Here is a 17,379-nt window from a genome sequence, read left to right as displayed (position 1 = left end):
TGTGTACGCACAAAGGCAGAAATATACATACACATTCTTTTCATCAGATTTATAAAGCTGTGAGTACGCATGGTTCTGTTTTATAAATCTCAGTCATTGTAGAGCTCGAAGCACATGCACAAGCCTCATTTCCACTCCCACAATTAGTCATAAATGGATGAAGACCCACCCTGAAGCAGCCGTTTTCATATCAGTTCACCGCCTGCTCCACCAGTCTGTACAGCTGTCAATGAAACAAAACGGCAAGGAAGACATGCAGTTTCACCAATTATGTTGCACCGGCAAAGTTCTCCAACAGCCAGAACAGCTGTCATTACACTTAACTGTTACGCACGGCCATGTGGCTCTTTATTCAATCCATATAATTAATTTATCACATGGACCCGTAAACCATTGTCATCTGTGATATCTCAGAAATGTAATCAGTGATTGATAATCACTTGTTTGTAGCGCTCATATATAAACTGACTTTAGGTGTGTCACAGCTAAGGATAAAATAAGAAGAATATTAAAAGCAAAATAAAATGTTGATTCCTATGTAAATTTAAAAAATGATCAAATTAATCACACAAAAGTAATTAATCAATGTTATGTTTATAAATGTGCCTTTGATTGGAATTTTACAAACCTCTGTGTAAATGCAAAAAAAAAAAAAAATCTGGTTTCAAGTGGCACTGCAATCTATGCCCCCTTTTGAGTGATCCAATCTGTAGTGAACAGTTTTCAGTCTTTATGCTAAGCTAAGCTAACATTGCTAGCTGTAGCTTCATATTTGCTGTTAAGACATGAGAGTGGTATGAATCTTCTCATCTAACACAAATGAAAAATTTCCCAAAATGTCAATCATTTGCTATTTATAAAGGATACTCTTTTTCCTGAGAGGCAGACTACATGTATAAGCAGTTAAACCAAACCAGAGCAAAGATCACCATGGTGGAACCTGGCTGCTGGTTCTAGTTTTCAGTTTTAGGCATTAGAACCATTCACCAGGATGGTTACTGTTGTTGAGGTGATGCTGTCTACTAGAGGTCTTCACAGTTACAAAATGTTGGACCTGATCCTCCTCCTCCTTGAACCTGACATCCACAAATTCATTTTTTAAAAGTAAAACCCAATGCAATGAAATAGACCCAAGGATATTTAAATCTGTCCCAACAGTCAACAGAGAGACCACCAACACAGGCGGCAGCATGATGCTCCACCAATTACCAAGTAGCTGTGGTCAAAAAGTAACAATACGTGTCTGTTTTTCTGTTTTTCTATGACAAACTTTGTGATCGGAACTGATAGCAAATTTGCTTGAATCCACTTGGGTATTAGACAGATTGACACACAGACCTGAGACCTGCTACAATAGAACATGACCCTACCCAGACCCAAGTAGACTGAATATAATTTAGACTGTTCTCATAACAAGGTCATAATGTTTCGCCAACGAAATGACCTTCCCCGAATCATTGGGGATTTTAAGAGGATTCCCTTATGCAATTATTTGCTGTATTTCATCCATGACTGACCGCTAGCTCGCCAGGCTACTTGACATTGAATATCTATTTGCAAAACATGATACAATAATGCAGATGATTGGCAGAGTCAGAGAGAGAACAAGAGAGACAATTTTATTATTCAGTTATATTCCAAAATAATCCACCCTGAGCTTCACCTGATCCCAAAGCTTTAGAAAAAAAACAACAAAAAAACATCACGAGTCTGCGCCATTGTCAGGACCCCGTCGAGTTCGGGTCAGGTTGCTGAACTGTATGCAGAGCCAATTTGACTTAGTATAATTTGGACTGGCTCCTGGATCCTTAGTCGACCAATCAAATGTTTGAAGAATCAAATAAATGCAGTGAAATCAAACCCAGGGATAAATAAAATTAACAATAATAAACACAGCAGCCCAAGGATGAGTAAAGTTCACAACTTCTCACATGATTATAAATAATTCAACCATGTGCACCTCAGACACTGTCACACTGTGTTTATCTTTGCTTCCAAAGTTTGGTGGAAAAATTGGAAAATGCAGGTTTCTTGCTATTATAAACCAGGAGAGCATCTCTTCATATTCAAAACACACCATTCAGCATAATTGAGCAAAATTGGCCACCAAAAAAGCTGTAAGAATGGGAGAATAGTTCGCAGTGGGCTGCATCATTAGCATGTCTGGGAAAAGAACACAGTTGACTTCTCACTCTGCACGACGCCAAAACACAACAGCATGAGGCCGACTCTGGCAGAAAAACCCAAGGAAACCTATCGATATTTTAGACACGCTGAACTTTTGAACTCTGCCATAATGTGACAATAATGTATGTTTATTGCATTATTCCAAAAATGAATACCAATAACACGGGATGAAGACCAGGAAGAACAACACAGCTGAAATGCTGGGGGGGGAGTTTGCAAGAAGAAACAAATAAGGCGTGAGAGACAAGAGAATTAGAAGGAAGGCAGAGCGAACAGAAACAAATAAAAGTTGTTGGTTGTTATGTTGCTGCCGCTGAGAGAGCTAATGCTAATTTATGGTTCATTTTCATTTTCAGAGTGTGCCGTGTTCGCCGGCTAACGAACAGGCTTCACAGTGACAGGTACCGTCTGTGAACATGAGCTACAAGCCAATTTACCTGCTCTCTGTACAGCAACACACACACATACACACACAAAGACTCACTCACCTGCAGGCACACACACACATACTGTACATGAAAACACTCACATACATGCACAGATCCCAGGCAGACGCTCTCCTCAGAGACAGACATCAAAGTGCAGAGAAAGCCGCGGGAATAAACAGGAAGTAGTCCACGTCATAAGTCAATGGGTTTCAAAATTTTCACTTTGAAGGCAACTTGCGGATTTTTACGTTCCTTCTTTTTGTCGTTTCTTCCATTCTCAATGTCATTTCTTAAATCATTTCACGGTGCTTTCTTTCTTTGATTCATTCCTGTTCATGTCTTGTTCTGCCATACCTGCCTCTGCCTCACACTGACTATGTTTTCATGCTCATAAGGTTACTGGGAGATGTCAGGTTAAGGCAAAAAATCTCTAATGTCCCAGTTAGTATAAAACCTGGTTTTCTAAACTGCTCGATAGGGCACATTTTAAAATCTTTGTGAAAAATTATTGGTACTTGACCTGAACAAAGTAGTTTTCAAAACCTTTTCAAAGGGTTGTCCTTTCAAAGAAAGTTAGTGTCATAAAAATGACATCATGTTTTTTTGGGGGGGGGTTTTTTTGGTTTTCGTTTTTTTCTGCTCTAGTTTTGTCTAGTGTCAGAGGGTTTACGGAACAGAATGATGTAACTGCATACTCAGTCAGATAACCATGTAATCCTTTATTAAGAAAAAAACACAATCAACAAGTTAGAATGGTAATATCTGTGACCATGTTTAACCAAAACTGAATATTGCCTTTGCAAGGCATCAGATAATACTTTGATAAGATTATCAACATGACATCTAAATGTATCACACGTTCAAGTCTTTTAGGGCCACAGATGCAGGGCAGACAAAAAACTACTAACACCTCTGTGTGCTGCATCATAAGAGTAGCACAAATCAGAAATCGTGGATTCAGATTTAGATTGGTTGTTGTTTCATGTTCAGTTTGATGGTGGCCACAGCGCTGGGTTAAGTGCCTAAACATTCAACAGTCTGGCCGGATGGATTCATGTCAGTAATTCTGGTCGCCTACCTGCAGTTTAAGCATGGTCTGATTTCCAGCATGGCTGCTGTCAAAAAATCTCTTATAAACTGCAGTGAGGTTGTTTTAATGTTATTGGAGTTGTTAAGGAGAGAAACCTCAGGAGACACTTGTCTGGGTTGGCAATACTATGGAATGACTCCAGTCAAACAGTCAGAACAGATTTTTATACTGGATGTTACAATGGGTCACACTGCCATTCTGTAAGGGTGTGCGTGGTCTGAGAATGATAGAAAATTAACAATATACATACAGCAGGAATCACTGAAGCATCCTAATAAGCTCACTCACAGGTTAACAACTAAACTGGCAAAAATGCATCTCCAAATAATACCAGCAAAATAATTATTAGTAGACTGACTTATAAAAAAAATGAAATACAGTTTCAAGTAAAAGTCTCCCATGCTGTGAATTACCTGTAATACTTGTAATAGTTACTGAAGCAGTCCATCTGCTTAGACAACATTAACAGAAGCCCCAGAGAAAGCAATGTGCAGCAAGGTAATTATGCTAGAGCATGGTCATAAATAGTGGCTGGCCAAACAACCTTTAACAAATGCCAAAATATGGAGATTAACAGGTGAATTTTTCAAATAATAGGTATAAAGGTTAATGATTACTTACAGTTATGTCATTTATGCACACAATGAGACAGGAGAGCAAGAGTAAACATCTGCACACACAATTCAGCTGAAACAACTGACCACAATGTGTAGCAGTCACTGATTGGCTCGAGCTTAATTACCAATTAAAAGGGGCTGCAGCACAGGTTTTTCTACAGGAGCTGCTTTTTACATGTTGCAGCTAACTGTAGTGCTGACTGTAAATATGTTGTAATATAAATAAAACCTGAACTTCCTGCAGAACAGACAGGCCTGTTCTTTTTTTTTCTTCTTGCTTTCCATTCAAAGTGAAGTTGCACAAAATTAAGGTTTTTTTTGTTGTTTTTTTGCCAACAATTGTGAGGACAAGGCCATCTTGTTTGAATAAGACTTTACTGGAAGTAGACAGAACAGAAGTTATACTAACACGCACAATATTATCAACCAAACTCCAGCAGTGAGTCTTGCCAAACTCGGCAGGCAGCCTGGAGGATTATCTACAAACTGATGAGCAGTGAATCTAATGTCTGACAGAAAGCCCTGACAACTCCAAGCCATATCTTTGGTAATTTTTGGCATACTGGTAGTAGTTGGGCATGTTTTTGTCAGTGTCTGACTTAAAGTTTATCTACACAGGAGGCATTTCAATCGTGTTTTTCAGTTGTCGGTCTCATGCATGTCTAATGGAAAGATACTCTTCTTTTTTAATCACTGCAGCTGTCCACACAGGCCACGGAACAGCTCATGCTATAAACACATAACCACAACTCAAACCTTATTTTTATGCCTCAAGTTTATTCTAGTTTATATTTAGTGTTTTGGGCTGTGAGCACTGTCAAAACACAGGTGACCTACACTCAATACTGTGCCTGAACACATCTGGTATTGACACAGATGGAGGATGGACGTTGCTGTTTTTGCTGTGCAGGCTGTGACTCACTGTCAGAGTGCAGGCCTAGACGCAGTACTTACCGGTGCAGAGCCAGTATGTACTCTTTAGAATTTGTTTGTTCATTTTTGTCAGCACCATCACAGAAATCTTTTCTTAATGTAATTTAATGCCGCATTAGCAGCAAATTTGCCTTGGCCTTTCATCTGGAAGAGGCCACCTGCTGCCTTGTAAATGGTAACAAAATAAAGTATGCAAAGCATGAACATCATCTGACCATAACTGCATCCCATTTTTAACTAAAACTAATTCCAGTCTGCTTTGGATGCACTTTGGAAGAACACACTTGATCTGTTTTACTTTGTCCATTCAGGTAACTACAGTTTCAAGTGAGGATATTCGTGAGAGCAGAGGCTGCTGTCAATATCCAGACACTGGACTTCATTCAATCAGCAGGCTAATTGAATCTAAAGTCCTCAGTGTATCTCAATCTGACACTTCCATTTACAACTTTAACTGTAACACAAGCAAACAACCAGGCCATGATGGGCAGCAGGTCCTGGCAGGAGAGTCATTACTAATATACTAAGTTCTGGTATTCCTTCTTTCTCTCTCCTGCTTGATTTCTTGATGCCGTCTTTGTGACCTTTCTCAGACTTTCCGCCCTCCGTTTATCCGTTAGAGTCTGCATGTGTGTTTGTGTTTGTGTATGTCTGTGAGAACAGCTGTTGCCGGAGGAGGAGCCCTCTGTCATCATCATAATCATCATCATCATTACTAACACTTTAAATAGGCCTCCATAGCCTATTTAAACCCCCACACTCACACACACACACGCACAAGCACACACATACACACACAGAGACACACACACACACACACACACACACAAGCAGACAAGCATTTGAAGGAAATGACACCCAGACAGTGAATAACCAATTTCAGAATGACTCAACACGACTGAATCACTGAACCAGAAAGTGACAGACAGACAGACAGACAGACAGACTGACAGACAGACAGACTGACAGACAGACAGACTGACAGTCAACAGAGCAAACACCATCAGAGCAAAAGCTGAAAATATACTGCACTAAAAAATGATGTTGCCTCCACACCAGTCTGGTAACTTTCTAGGCCAACCCTCAGTCACTGATGCAAGATTATTATGTGCTTGCATTTGCAGGGCATTTGGGCTGTCAGGCGAGTTTCATAAGGATCATTTCTTTAGCAGGAAACTTTAGACTTGGAGCTGTGAATTATCCATTCACCTCCACTGTACTGGGTGCTGACTGTGGAAAGAGTTGCTGCTGTTTAAATGTTTTTAATGCTTTTTCAATACTGCAAGCAGCACAAATGTAATTCCAATCATGAGCTCCTCATCATCTGTGACAGTGGTAATTATTAGCTGCTTGACAGATGATTTAGTCCTCGCTGTGTTTCTACAGTAAAGACTTCGACTTGTTTTCACTTGTCATGTATTTGTTTCCTCCACGGCAAAAAAAAAACATGTTACAAGAGCTGTCAGAAACTTCTGCAGGTTAAACTGAGCTAACAGAATACTTAACACTGACTCAAACAAATTCACTATAAACAGACTTGAAGACTCTCAGTGGCCTAGCAACATTCAGGCTACAAACAACCCATAATGCAACACAGCTATCTTTCCATTCAAAAAGAATATCCGAATATCTGTTGTTACCTCGTAATTGTCTAGTCCTCAAAGATAAGATGACCTCCACACAATTACCTGTTGTCGTATTTTGTGTTGTTTACTTTTAAGATTAGTAGTTGTGGAAAAGCTTCCATGCACACAGTGATGTCAATACTGCAAACACTGTGAGATATTATTTAAACAGCAAAACTGTCAACTCCCTGTAATAATGAACAGGACAGGAGAGGAAAAAGGGATATTATTCTCAAGAGGAAGCAGAGCTCAGGTCTCTTATTCAAAATGATTTGACTGGATAAACTTGGAGTCAGTCTGACTTGTCAAATGTCTGACCTGTCAAATGTGTAGAAAATCACAGAATATCATTACAGTTTAGATCTTGACTGATCCTGACACGGTGTCGGGAGATTTGATGCCACCTGCATAAAAATCTGCACGGTGCTTCTCTGAATGGAGAGACACACGCATCGTTCCTGCTGCTGTTTGATGGCTACAGGTTTTCACAAACTCAGAGGAGAGAATAGTACAAACAAACACAACATCAGTATGAACCTTTCTTCATTTTTGATGAAGTGGCTTTGTGACTCACTCTTATTTTAGATTTGTTTGGGCAGCAGGAGAGCGTGAGGCAGAGCCTGAAAGGGGGTGGCGACCCTGATTTATGTAAGAGGGTTGATTTTAGTTGACTGATAAAGGACTGGCAGGAGAAAACTGAGTTTAGATTAATGAGTAGTAACATCAAACACACACACGAGTGTCCCAGTACATATGTGTTAGTTGGTTTGCGACCAACAAACATCTTGATTTTGCTCTTTTAGTGTTTCTAATCTGTGAATTCTTACACTTTTTTGTCATATAACTGTTACCCATAAATGTTTTCTGCAATTTACTTTTTCCATGTTTTCTTTATTTTATCATTAGCTTATTATTAGTTTGTTGAACCTTAGCCAATGTATGGAGGCAAATCTACCTCAAATAATATATTAGCATTTGTGCTTTCCTGAAACATGTTCAAATCACCAGAGTTTGCTTCATATCAGTCACTGAAACAGAACAAACAACCAGTGATACTCACTCCTGAGATCTCTGCTCTCATCTTTCCTTTCAGAGGCCTTGGCTCACTCACAGCCCCTCAAACTGTGTACCTTGGCTTGACGTTTGGCAATTAGCCAAAAAAACAAACCTGACTATATAGCTGATGCTAGGAGGAGTCCATCTGAACTCCCTACCTGGCTCATTATGCACTACCTGGCTTTCTACTTCACAAACAAATACCTTAAACTCCAGTAAGTAATAACAGCAGTGGTCATCTTGCTTACCTCAGCACTTGCAATTGTCGGCTGGGATGCAACAGTGGAGCCAGCCCTACACACAGGAAGGGCTGTCTGTCACTGACTCACTGACACACTGAGTGATAAAGTTACACCATTGGTTGCTCTATCTACGCTGTCTCTTCTCCGCACCATCCCCACAGTAATGAAAAAGATTTTATTCCATAATGTCCAGGAGTTCTATGGAAACATGACACCAACAGATAACAGAAACAAATTACAGAAACAAAGGCAATGGAAAAAAGCAAATGGATGGTAATCACTTGTTGGCCAACTTCCACAATGTGACACTGCAACATCAGTTCAAACAGAAACATCCTTGTCATAAATAAATAGAGCACAAGAAGAAATACTCATTGGCTTTATACCAATTTTTTTGGCCATTTATGGTGCCACTAGTCAGGAGCATACACTCCTTTGCATACACTCGTAAATGATTGTCAGAATACACCACCCTGCTGCATGTGCGTATTGTATGTGTGAGCTCAATATTGTACTGTATGTGTACTGTGAATCTCTGCATGTTGTCTGATTGATCCACTCTCTCTAAACAGCCATGTGGGAATGTGAGAGGTCTGTTGAAGATGTAAATCTTTAGAGGGCAATGGAAGCAGAAAACCTGAGAGAGAGTACAATGACAGAGTTATGAGCAGATGAAATAAAGAAAGTAAATATGAACAGACAGATATGAACAGATGATTTGGTGTTCTAGTGCGTATTTCATGAAGCAGGACAGTGTGTGTGGGACTGAGTCAAAATAAACTACAGTGTGTGTGTTCATGGTAATGAACCTAGTGCAATAGTGTGGCTCATTGATGTGTTTTTGAACAACAATGAAGCTCTCTTACACAGAGGAATATGATATATCAGGCTTTAGATACATACAGTAGTTATAGCAGAATCCTTTAATTATTGGTTTTGTTGTGTACTCATGAGATTTCCTGAAAATAAGAAAAATACAGAATATCACCAAACTTAAATTCTATAATTTGAATAAGATTAGTTAAGTAATTCCTTTAAAGTTTCAATATTAATTTTTTTTTCAAGTTGAACTACATGACAATTTTTCAGTATTGCCCAATGATCTTACCATTTTGGTCACTTATTGAGGATACAAATCATACATGTACAAATACAGATTGATGATAATGTTCTCTTGTGATGAACGACAGGCTTCTGTGCTCTAAAAGCACAATTCAGCTTTATCTTTTACTGAGAGTATAAGACCTCAGATGATGTCTGTTATTGGCTTTCTCTTTGCCTTTTCAGCCATTATGATTATAGCTGCCCTTGCTAACTCCAGTTCTTCTTCTGTTTATTCCAAATAAACATAAATAAAATATTAGAACACATAAAACACATCTCCTCTTGTTTGTCATGAGAATTTGTTCCAGTAAGATCCAATTATATGTGGTCACTTTAGTAGTGTTGTGACATTAGAATCCAGGATTCCCTGGTAGCGTCTTACAGATGAAGGCTGACTTTGAGGACATTTTCAAGCAGGAGTGTTTTAGCTACCCGTTCTCCCATGTGACATGAATGCAGCATTAGCCTGAATTACTCTTTCCACTAAGTGGACAGAAAACACAAAGGCAACAGAGGCTTTAATGTTAGAGAAGTGTGCTTATGACTGAAATGTCAGCCACTTTGAAAATATTTACTAAAAATCTGAGCAGCATGAATTCAAGTGCTGTGCTCTTCTCTTGCTCCACAGTTAACATCAAGGCACTTAATCTCTCCACTGCTCTACTGGAAATATTCAGTGGCAGAGGACAGAGGGAAATTGCTTACACTTACTTTTATTTAGATTCCCATTAGCATGGTGGAGACAGCTGTTCCCCTGGTATCTACATAAAAAGTACCAACAATCACACTTTATCTGCCTTGTCCCCAAAGAACCAAATGTAAGAAATAAAGCCATACACTCATAGTCACATAGGAAACTCCTTATTTTACAGCTGGATATTCATGGGAAAGTGTCTCCCTGGGCATCAGAGCTTTTAGTTCATTAAGAAACTTATTTTCAAAGTTATGACCACAGTTTTCAAAGTAATGACCACCATCTGTATCCGAGGAATGACATATGATATGTGTAAGTAAACCACACATGATATATCTGTTTTCATTGTTTCTAGTAATATTGCCATGTCCCACAATGTCAATGAGGAAGTTGCTGAAACAAGTTATTTTTAAACAGAAGGTAAACCCATTATGTGCCATTTTTATGGCAACCTTCAAATTATCCTGATGACCAGTATTATTTATAGAAATTATTCAATCCAGATCATAAAAGCATATCTGGGTTCTTCTCAGGGAAGAAGCTCATACTAATCCCTTTATAGGCATGGGTGGGGACTGAACTCATGTTTTTTGGTTTGCAAGACCAACACCTTACCATCATGCTCTGATTTTTCAGGCAGAACATGAGTGTTCATTCTCCAAGATTGAATATAGGTGGATCCATTTGGTCAAAGGCAGTGCAAAAACATAGCGCACTGGACTGCTTCTCCATTAGGACATATCCACGAAGGGTGGTGCACTCAAGTCTCTTTACAAAGTGGAGCTTTTTTCTCCAAATGTTGTTTACATTTGGTGAACCTTCCCCTAATGCTTTTTCTTTTAAAGGCATGGAAGTCTGTGTGTTTCTCTTACCCAAATAATCTGGTGTTTGAACGAAATGGATATTTAACAGGCAGCATGTTTCTAATAAAATAATGCAATCAAGTTGCATTATTGGAAATGTAGGATCCAGATTTTTGTGGTTGCTTGATCCATACTAGGGACTGACCATTCTTCCCTTTAATATGTCTCTGGCAAGCCCCCTAACTTCATGGAAGTGTAATGTAATGTTTCTGGACAATATTTAATTAGTCCATTCAGTTGTCTCCACTAAAAGAGTGCCACATGAAATGTTCATTTACATACAGAATTGCTTTATGAAGCAAAATGCTTAGCTACAGATTGAACCAATTTTTTGTGGTTGTACCATGTTTTCAAACAAGGAGTTACCTGTACACCTCATTTGGCCACAAATGCTTAAGTCAGTTCATCTTATGGTAGCAGGGAAAGATCCATAGTAAGGAATTAATGCTAATCCTTTTAAAGGCATGGATGGGAATTGAACCCATGATCTTTGGTTTACAAGACCAACGCCTTGCCACTTGGCCACCATGCCTTGGTTAGACCCTGATTGTTTGTTCTCCAATATTAAGTCAATCAATCAATCAATCAATTTTTATTTATATAGCGCCATATCACAACAGAAGTCATCTCAAGGCACTTTTCACATAGCAGGTCAAGACCGCACTCTTTAATTTACAGAGACCCAACAATTCCCCCATGAGCAAGCACTTGGCGACAGCGGTAAGGAAAAACTCCCCTTTAACGGGTAGAAACCTCAAGCAGACCCCGGCTCTTGGTGGGCGGCCATCTGCTTAAGTGCACAGTGGGACACAAGACTGCTTTTCTATTGGGACATATTCACCAAGGCTGATGCAGTTAAGTCTCTTGACAAAGTGGGGCTTTCTCCAAATGTAACAAATTTTACAATGTGGCCTTCTGTGGCCTCTTGTTCTCATCTGTAACACAAGGTAGTATTTACATCTCCATCAAGCTGCTAGTAAATAGGATTGATACTTTTTGTGAATTTTCTTTTTTCTTATTTAATTCAAATTCCAATATGTGTGTCTTATGATATTGTAATAACTTACAAATTATTTTAATAGTTGTTTTTATTGAGACAATCCCACTTTGAAGTTGGTGAAGTCTGTGTGTTCCTCTTAGCCAAATGTATAAGTGCTTAACTCAATGATTTCAGTCACTTCATCTCATGGAAGCAGGGAAAGATCCATGGAATGGAATCAATCTGTACTTCTTTAAAGGCATGGATGGGAATTGAACCCATGATCTTTGGTTTACAAGACCAATGCCTTGCCACTTGGCCACCATGCCTTCATCTTTGTAAGTAGACCATGACTGTTCACTCCCCAAAAATTTAGTTTACATGGATCCCTTTTACCAAAAGCAGTGCAGAAACGAAGTACACTAGGCTGCTTTTATATAAGGACATATCCACCAAGCGTGACGCAATAAAGTTTCTTTACAAAGAGGAGCTTTCTCCAAATGTAACAAGTTTTACAATGTCTTCTGGAGAGTTGACACTTGTTCTCATCTGTAAGACGAGGTAGTATTTATATCACCATCAAACTGCTAGTAACTAAAGGTGAATATTTTCTGTCCAATATCCAATTACAATAAAGCCACTATGTGTTGATTTTATGTTAATGTATCATCAAGCAGGTTATTTTGATTGCATATATTTTATTATTGAGACAATCCCACTGGAAATTGGTGAAGTCTGTGTGTCTCTCTTAGCCAAATAATCTGTCGCTTGAACAAAATGGTTGTTCAATAGGCAGGCAGTTTCTAACAAAATAAAGCAATACACTAAAGAGCACCACATGAAATGTTCATTTACATACAGACTTGCTTTATGAAGCCAAAGACTTAGCTACAGAAAGAACCAATGTTTTATGGCCATGTTTTTGAATAGAGGGTCCCCTGTACACCTCCTTCAGCCACAAATGTTTAAGTCAAATTCAATGTGCAGGATTCATAACATGGACCAACATCCCACAATTTCAGTCAGTTCATCTCATGGTAGCAGAGAACGATCCATGTGAAGGAATCCATGCTTATCTGTTTAAAGGCATGGATGGGAATTGAACCCATGATCTTTGGTTTACAAGACCAACGCCTTGCCACTTGGCCACCACGCCTTGGTCACTTCAAATAGACCATGACTGTTTGTTCTCCAAAATTAAGTGTATGTGGATCTGTTTTACTAAAAGCAGTGCATTAAGCAAGCACACTAGGCTGCTTTTCTATTGGGACATATCCACCAAGGCTGATGCAGTAAAGTCTCTTTACAAGGTGGAGCTTTCTCCAAATGTAACAAATTTTACGATGTGGCCTTCTGGAGAGTTGACTCTTGTTCTCATCTGTAAGACAAGGTAATATTTACATCACCATCAAGCTGCTAGTAAATAGAGTTGAATACTTTCTGTCACTTTTCTTAAATTCAAATTCCAATAAAGCCATTATGTGTGTCTTATGATACTGTAACAACTTGCAAATTATTTTGATGGTTGTTTTTATTGACTCAGTCCCACTGGAAATTGGTGAGGTCTGTGTGTTCCTCTTAGCCAAATGTTTAACTCAATGATTTCAGTCACTTCATCTCATGGTAGCAGAGAAAGATCCATGGGAAAGAATCAATGTTTATCCCTTAAAAGGCATGGATGCATAATGGATGCTTGCATGCATAATAGTCTCCTCAGCCAGCCAAAAAAATATGTGCATATATTGGTATCGGCATCAGCAGTCGGCCACAATTAGTTGGAAATATCAGCATATCGGATATCGGCAAAAAATCCAATATCGTGCCTCCCTAATACAGAATGTTTGGTTGCTTGTATCATACTAGGGATTGACCACTCTTCTTTCCAATATGTCTCTGGCAAGCTCCCGAACTTCATGGAAGTGCAATGCTATGTCACTGGACAACCTTTAATTACTATTTGCGTCGAGAATTGCTTTATGAAGCGAAATGCTTAGCTACAGACTGAACCAGTCTTTTATGGTTGTACCATGTGTTTGAACAAAAGGTCATCTGAACATCTCCTTTAACCACAAAGCCAAACTCAATGGATGGGATTCATAGCATGCACCAAACTTGTACAATTCCAACCAAGTCATCTCATAGTAGTAGGGAAAGATCAATGGAAAGCAAGCAAAGCATATTCCTTTACAGGCATGGATGGGAATTGAACCCATGATCTTTGGTTTACGAGACCAACGCCTTGCCACTTGGCCACCACGCCTTGGTTATCTTAGGTAGACCATACCTGTTCACTCTCCAAAAATTTAGTGTACATGGATCTCTTTTACCAAAGCAGTGCATATACAAAGCACACTAGGCTGCTTTTCTATTGGGTCATGTCCACCAAGCCTGACGCAGTAAAGTCTCTTTACAAAGAGGAGCTTTCTCCAAATGTAACAAATTCTACAATGTGGCTTTCTGGAGAGTTGACCCTTGTTCTCATCTGTAAGACAAGGTAGCATTTATGTCACCATCAAGTCACTAGTAACTAAAGGTGAATGTTTTCTGTCTTATTTTGATGGCATACATTTTTGTTTTCATTGATGCAATCCTACTGGAATTGGTGACATCTGTGTTTCTCTTAGCCAAACAATCCTGCACTTTAATGAAATGGGTATTTAACAGGCATGCAGTTTGTAACAAAATAATGCGGTCAAGTTGCATTATTGGAAATGTTGGATCCAGAATTTTTGGTTGCTTGTACCATACTGGGAATTGACCATTCTTCTTTCCAATATGTCTCTGGCAAACTCCCGAACTTTATGGAAGTGCAATGCTATGTCACTGGACAACCTTTAATTACTATTGAGTCGATTCAGTTGTCTCCAGTAAGAGAGTGCCAGATGAACTCTAATTTACATACAGAATTGCTTTATGAAGCGAAATGCTTAGCTACAGACTGAACCAGTCTTTTATGGTTGTACCATGTGTTTGAACAAAGGTTCACCTGAACATCTCCTTTGACCACAAAGCATTAAGTCAAACTCAATGCATAGGATTCATAGTATGCACCGAACTTGTGCAATTCCAATCAAGTCATCTCATGGTAGTAGGGAAAGATCCATGGAAAGCAAGCAGAGCATATTCTTTTACAGGCATGGAAGGGAATTGAACCCATGATCTTTGGTTTACGAGACCAACGCCTTGCCACTTGGCCACCACGCCTTGGTTGTCTTAGGTAGACCATGACTGTTCACTCACGGCCACAATTAGTTGGAAATATCAGCATATCGGATATCGGCAAGAAATCCAATATCGTGCCTCCCTAATACAGAATGTTTGGTTGCTTGTATCATACTAGGGATTGACCACTCTTCTTTCCAATATGTCTCTGGCAAGCTCCCGAACTTTATGGAAGTGCAATGCTATGTCACTGGACAACCATTAATTACTATTTGCGTCGAGAATTGCTTTATGAAGCGAAATGCTTAGCTACAGACTGAAACAGTCTTTTATGGTTGTACCATGTGTTTGAACAAAGGTTCACCTGAACATCTCCTTTGACCACAAAGCATTAAGTCAAACTCAATGCATAGGATTCATAGCATGCACCAAACTTGTACAATTCCAATTAGGTCATCTCATGGTAGTAGGGAACAATCCATGGGAAGCAAGCAAAGCTTATTGCTTTAAAGGCATGGATGGGAATTGAACCCATGATCTTTGGTTTACGAGACCAACGCCTTGCCACTTGGCCACCACGCCTTGATTATCTTAGGTAGACCATGACTGTTCACTCTCCAAAAATGTAGTGTACATGGATCTCTTTTACCAAATCAGTGCATAAACAAAGCACACTAGGCTGCTTTTCTATTGGGACATGTCCACCAAGCCTGACGCAGTAAAGTCTCTTTACAAAGTGGAGCTTTCTCCAAATGTAACAAATTCTACAATGTGGCTTTCTGGAGAGTTGACCCTTGTTCTCATCTGTAAGACAAGGTAACATTTATGTCACCATTAAGTTGCTAGTAACTAAAGGTGAATGTTTTCTGTCTTATTTTGATGGCATACATTTTTGTTTTCATTGGTGCAATCCCACTGGAATTGGTGACATCTGTGTTTCTCTTAGCCAAATAATCCTGCACTTTAATGAAATGGGTATTTAACAGGCAGGCAGTTTGTAACAAAATAATGCAGTCAAGTTGCACTATTGGAAATGTTGGATCCAGAATTTTTGGTTGCTTGTACCATACTAGGGATTGACCATTCTTCTTTCCAATATGTCCCTGGCAAGCCCCCTAACTTCATGGAAGTGCAATACTATGTCGCTGGACAACCTTAAATTACTATTGAGTCCATTAATTTGTCTTCAATAAAAGAGCACCATTCATTTACATACAGAATTGCTTTATGAAGCCAAATGCTCAGCTACAGAAAGAACGAATGTTTTATGGTTGTATGATGTTTTTGAACAAAGGGTCAGCTGAACACCTCCTTCAGCCACAAGGATTCATAACATGCACCAAAGTCCTATGTTTTCAGTCAGTTCATCTCATGGTAGCAGAGAAAGATCCATGGGAAAGAATCAATGCTTGTTTCTTTAAAGGCATGGATGGGAATTGAACCCATGATCTTTGGTTTACAAGACCAATGCCTTGCCACTTGGCCACCATGCCTTGCTTGCTCTAATTAGATCATGACTGTTCACTCTCCAAAAGTTGAGTGTATATTTTTCTGTATTTTTTTAATATTAGAGGTAGTTTTAGATGCACATTGAGGAGCTGCTTGAAAAGAAAAATACCTAATGAAATACCTAGTTACAGTCAGTTAAGTTTAATTTAACTTAATTTTCTTTAAATATTTTCAAATCCTTTATGTATGTAATTATGTCATAACGTCATAGATATGCAAATTAGCACATGATGTCATCTACTTCCCACTGAAAATAGTTGGCAACACTGGCTACAGCCTTCCTGGCTGAACTTCAAAGTAGCAACTTAAAACAACACTGAAAGTCAAGTAAGGCAGATTAATGTCCACCATGATAAATTGTATCATTCAAATGATTAACTGTGTGAACTGACCTGTTACAAGTGCTTCAGACTTAGTGTAAGGAAACAACCTGTTAGGGAGTAGCAGAAGTCAAGCTTCTAAGAACAGAGGAGACAGCAGCTCAATGTGGGAGATTATTTTTCCAGCAAATAGTGAGCAACACCGTTTCAGAATACATAAAAGCTTCAGATCATCCAGGGTCTCTTTAAAAGACTTGTGCTGATTCCAGATTGACCAAGTCTATACACTAAGATAACTGCATACACCTACACAAGCTGTACGTTAACACAGGTTGACGTGTTTTGAAATTGTGAGTAACATTACATGACAACATAGTCAGTACCTGATGTTCTTTAGAAAAAAGGTTACAGCTTTTGTCCGAGAGACAACTAAACGCGAGTACTATGACTAGTGATGTGATGAGTACTGTGACTCAATCACCCAACAAGGCTTGTGACTATATGAAACACTTTTGAGGAGATCCATTAACTGATTCATTCAACTCTCACAAAACTGATTCATTTGTCTCT

The 17,379-nt window shown here is 39.0% G+C and overlaps 7 non-coding genes across 7 annotated transcripts; all 7 read right to left on the bottom strand.

Moving 5' to 3' along the window:
- Positions 1-11,299: 11,299 nt before the first annotated feature.
- Positions 11,300-11,371, bottom strand: trnat-ugu. The gene has a single exon. It is a non-coding gene; the product is annotated as a tRNA-Thr (tRNA).
- Positions 11,372-12,075: 704 nt separating this feature from the next.
- On the bottom strand, positions 12,076-12,147 carry trnat-ugu. Its single transcript has one exon. It is a non-coding gene; the product is annotated as a tRNA-Thr (tRNA).
- Positions 12,148-12,902: 755 nt separating this feature from the next.
- Positions 12,903-12,974, bottom strand: trnat-ugu. Its single transcript has one exon. It is a non-coding gene; the product is annotated as a tRNA-Thr (tRNA).
- A 1,032-nt stretch (positions 12,975-14,006) lies between these two features.
- On the bottom strand, positions 14,007-14,078 carry trnat-cgu. The gene has a single exon. It is a non-coding gene; the product is annotated as a tRNA-Thr (tRNA).
- Positions 14,079-14,950: 872 nt separating this feature from the next.
- Positions 14,951-15,022, bottom strand: trnat-cgu. The gene has a single exon. It is a non-coding gene; the product is annotated as a tRNA-Thr (tRNA).
- A 468-nt stretch (positions 15,023-15,490) lies between these two features.
- On the bottom strand, positions 15,491-15,562 carry trnat-cgu. The gene has a single exon. It is a non-coding gene; the product is annotated as a tRNA-Thr (tRNA).
- Positions 15,563-16,401: 839 nt separating this feature from the next.
- Positions 16,402-16,473, bottom strand: trnat-ugu. The gene has a single exon. It is a non-coding gene; the product is annotated as a tRNA-Thr (tRNA).
- Positions 16,474-17,379: the final 906 nt, after the last annotated feature.

The sequence above is a fragment of the Thunnus albacares genome, chromosome 10, assembly GCF_914725855.1.
Source record: "Thunnus albacares chromosome 10, fThuAlb1.1, whole genome shotgun sequence".
Taxonomy (NCBI): Eukaryota; Metazoa; Chordata; class Actinopteri; order Scombriformes; family Scombridae; genus Thunnus; species Thunnus albacares.
The sequence above is the reverse complement of the archived record's forward strand: the minus strand, read 5'-3'. Positions and strand labels throughout refer to the sequence as shown.